At 33.4% G+C, this 4,055-nt stretch overlaps 1 long non-coding RNA gene across 4 annotated transcripts; it reads left to right on the top strand.

Annotated features, from left to right (window-relative positions):
* Nucleotides 1–1,675: 1,675 nt before the first annotated feature.
* On the top strand, nt 1,676–4,055 carry LOC137488297 (uncharacterized). 4 transcript variants are annotated; one of them, XR_011007291.2, is made up of 7 exons: nt 1,676–1,758; nt 2,029–2,066; nt 2,370–2,397; nt 2,609–2,668; nt 2,981–3,103; nt 3,216–3,319; nt 3,898–4,055. It is a non-coding gene; the product is annotated as an uncharacterized lncRNA (long non-coding RNA). The 4 variants fall into 4 exon arrangements; XR_012393925.1 differs by having other exon boundaries at nt 2,773–3,103; XR_011007290.2 differs by having other exon boundaries at nt 2,609–3,103.

Genomic DNA, 4,055 nt, shown 5'->3' with positions numbered 1-4,055 from the left:
AAGAAATCTTAAAAATAATCTCTTAATACATTTTTTGCCTTCTATGCAAAATAGCTTATCTGCATAATAATGTAACAAAAATAAGCTTAAATAAGCTAAACATATGTGAGGATAATAAAAAAATAAGCTTCTGTTCTATTAACTTGGTACTAAAAACAGTTTTAAATTACTTTAGAATGTTTTCACTTAATTGAATGGGCTTTATCAGTGGTTATCAGCTGATAGATATGGGCCAGTTGGGGCCTTCTGTGCGTACTGGTACACTGTAAAAAATTTCCAGGTTTTCACAACAAGTTACTGTAATTTTTCACAGTAAATTACATTAGTATCCCTTCACAGTATTTAACTGAAAAATTCACAGTAATATGTTGTATTCATAATTTTATTCTGAAATTACGGCAGGTAGCATGATTACAGCAAATTACTGTGAAAAGGGCTATATCTTTTGCACGTTAGTTATAGAAATTCAAACCTTTTTTAATTCAACGTAGAAATTAATACAAATGAACTTTTAACAGATAATAACAGAATGTTATAGCCCCCAAAACGATTTGGTTACCAACATCTTTTTGGTTGTACTGCATCTTTATTTAATTTTATACAGTTAACATAGAATAGGAAATAATATTTAATGAACAACTGTGTGCTTAGCCAAAACATAATAAACTGGAATAAAAAGTAATTAATTAATGAAACCAAAGACTGTTAAACAGCCAACAATTATTTTAATGTCAGGGTAAATGTCTGCTTTAGACGGTTTCATGAGTATTGGGCACCTGTCATCGCCTGGAGGTCACTAATCTCAGAATTAAATATATATATATATATATATATATATATATATATATATATATATATATATATATATATATATATATATATAAATTATTATTATTTTTTTATCTATATAAATAAACCACAGATTAGAGTTTTAAACAACTACATTGTAGCATGAAAAACAGTTAAAACTTCATTTTCGGACGCAAATAGAGCCATCGAAGACGGGGCAATTGTCCCAAGGCGCCTCTCGGCGGATACATGAGTAATGAGCGCCGTTACCGCCTGGAGGTCATAGATCTCCGCTACCGGCAAAACACACTTAAAATTACACACAATCTTTACTAACAATCCACAGATTTGAGTTTTGAAGAACTACATTCTCGCATGAAAAAGTGTTAAAACTTTATTTCATTACATATTACAAGCAATATTTATAATATTATGTGCCTTCTCATCCACCATTACAGCTTGATGCAGCTTGGTGCAAATCCTGGGAGTAAAAAAATAATAATTCTCAATACACTCCAAACGAACTTTATTCTTACTGTTAAAGTCAGAGATATGAAATATTTTGAATGGCGAAGAAAATAATTAACTTTATATTTCAATCAATATATTACTTTTGCACTGCTTCGGTTCAGGGCTCGTGTGACATTGAATCAGATTCAGATATTTTATCAGACGTGTTCATGAGCTCTTAGTCATCAACAAGCAATTCGTGTACAAGGAGTACACGAACCAAGCAATATGATGAAATATTAATGAATTATATGTTTGCGTCTTACAATATTATACAAAACGGAATCGTTTTCAGGGGAATTCGACTCTTTACTGTTCACTTAAAGGAGCCGAATTCGACTCTTTACTGTTCACTTAAAGGAGCCGATTCATTTAACAGAACTGACTCGACTCGACCGCAAACAAGCGCCATCACCACAGACAACGCCGTCGTCTCTTCACCCAACAGATTCATCCTCGGTAAGTGTTAAAATATGACTTTTGTCCGTTAAATGATTGTTGTATGTGTATTTCTGTATAGTGCATGTCATTTAACAGGAATTTACCGAGTACTTCAGTTGTAGTCGCACGTACAGGGTTTAAGCGCGCCTTTTTTTAAAACAAGAAATTAACGACGCCAGATGGTGATTGTAGTGTTTTCTGAGGTATTAGCATAACGTTAACGTTAGTTCCTGAAAAAAGAAAGGGAATTTTCTTTAATTAACTTCTTAACTGCATTTTCTGTTTCAGTACAAGACTGAAGTAAAGGTGAAATGACTAAAGTTAAGGTAAGCTCTGACCTTCACTTAAGTTAACGTTACGGTTAGTCACCATCATGTAACGTTACGTTAATTTTGTTCACTGTAACGTTAACGTTAAGTTAGTTAAATAAACTAAACTCATTATGAAACAAGTCTTAACTGTTTTATTAAATTAGGCTTATAATACAATTCAGTTGTATTCTTTTAAACTAACACAGTACATATTGTATATTTCTCACTGGTGTTAATGCAGTGCTAACATTTAACTGTTACTAATGAGAACTAATTGTATATTGTCACTAACTGTAGATTTTATTTTTTGGTGTTCAGGTGTACCTGATAATAGCTGAAGTGTGAGGTGAGTGTAAATTCTGAGCACACAAATATAACCTAAATTCATTATCACAATCTAAACCTATATATATATATATATATATATATATATATATATATATATATAGAGAGAGAGAGAGAGAGAGAGAGAGAGAGAGAGAGAGAGAGAGAGTATGTGTGTGCGTGTGTTAGATTGAGTCTTATTCTACTCTTATTATATTCATATTTTTTTGCAGCCACAGCCATTGATGTTGAAACACTGATGCTACCAATCACCCCTCGCTTGATTATTAAAGGTAATGTTGATGCTTTCCTCATTTTTATTAGATTTTTTTAATGTTAGGTTTTTCACAGATTTGTTGTGAGCAGTTTCTTGTACAAACTCTTTTTCTTCTTCCAGAAGTTCCACCAGTACCTCCAGTAGTAGTAAATATTAGACAAGGATTTTTTTAAACTATAGTTTTTATTTTTATTAGCAATTTTACTGGGCATGTGTGTTTGTTTGCTTGGTTTTTAATAGGCAGAGCATGGAATGTCAACTTTGTTTCTACAAACAAATTTAATTATTCACAAACACCTCTAATTTAGTCCTTCTTTCCCCCTTTTAGTCTTATTCCTTGGACTCGGAGGGTCGAGTGGTCATGGGACCTCACCTGGATTTCACAACAGACTTTGGATCTGGTCTGAAACTGAAGTATGCTGAAGATGCCTTTTGCACTCTGGAATTTAAGGTAATGTCTACAATAAATATTGTAACTGAGGGCTTGTTTTGGGGGGAGGGGGGTTAAACAAGGAATGTATAGGAGCACAAGTCATGACTCCCCTTGTCCCCTTGTTATAAAGGGCTGTGTTGCAGACACAATTTGTTTGTCTGTGCTGGAGACCAGAGGGGAAGCTGTCTTTAAAAGGATGGGGCTCTTATATCATATGTGAAGTTACCTATTCAGGTGAGTGGATTACATGCAAGTCATTGCAAATGCATAAATAGTGGGAAATTTTTACTGGGCAGCACAAATTAAGTGAAACTCAAAAAACGTTGAAAAATATTTGGAATATTTGCAAAAAACTTGATTGAAATGAATACAACACAAGTGCTGTATCACTTCAATCAAGTTTTTTTTGCAAAATCTTCCTAATATTTAAATCATGAAAAATTAGCTTGATGCAAGAAACATCCTACTAGTATTCAAGAGCAAGTACTGTAATGCATGTGTTAACTTTGCAATAAGTGTGAACCCAGCATTAGATTATAGTCTGTAAACAGAATGTGTAAATCAAATCAACTGTTTTAAAATGCTCTGCCTAGGTCATTAAAACCACTATTTGTTGTTGGACTGTTCTTTATTTTGTGTTTGTGATGGAAATGTTTTTCAGATGTTTTTGTTTAAATGATTGCAGTTTGACTGAGCTACAGTATTGTCAGCATGTTCAAACTGAGCTAACAGTAATTTTGCTCTCTAGTGCAGCAGTAGTGTCCCAGTAGTGTTGTATGAAGCTAACTGTTTGTCTGCCCTTTTGCTTATAGGTGCTTTTTGGGCACCAGTTTGGAGATGGAAGACAGACGAAGTCAAAGAAGCAGAGAAGACACATCAACCAGCAAGTGTGTAAAATTATCAGGAAAAAGATTGACCTTGAATAGACGACTGCCTAATTTAGCAAGAAGTTTTTTCTCTTTCTCTCATG

This window comes from Danio rerio, chromosome 18 (assembly GCF_049306965.1).
Source record: "Danio rerio strain Tuebingen ecotype United States chromosome 18, GRCz12tu, whole genome shotgun sequence".
In the NCBI taxonomy this organism is placed as follows: domain Eukaryota; kingdom Metazoa; phylum Chordata; class Actinopteri; order Cypriniformes; family Danionidae; genus Danio; species Danio rerio.
This window is presented reverse-complemented; position numbering and strand designations above follow the sequence as displayed.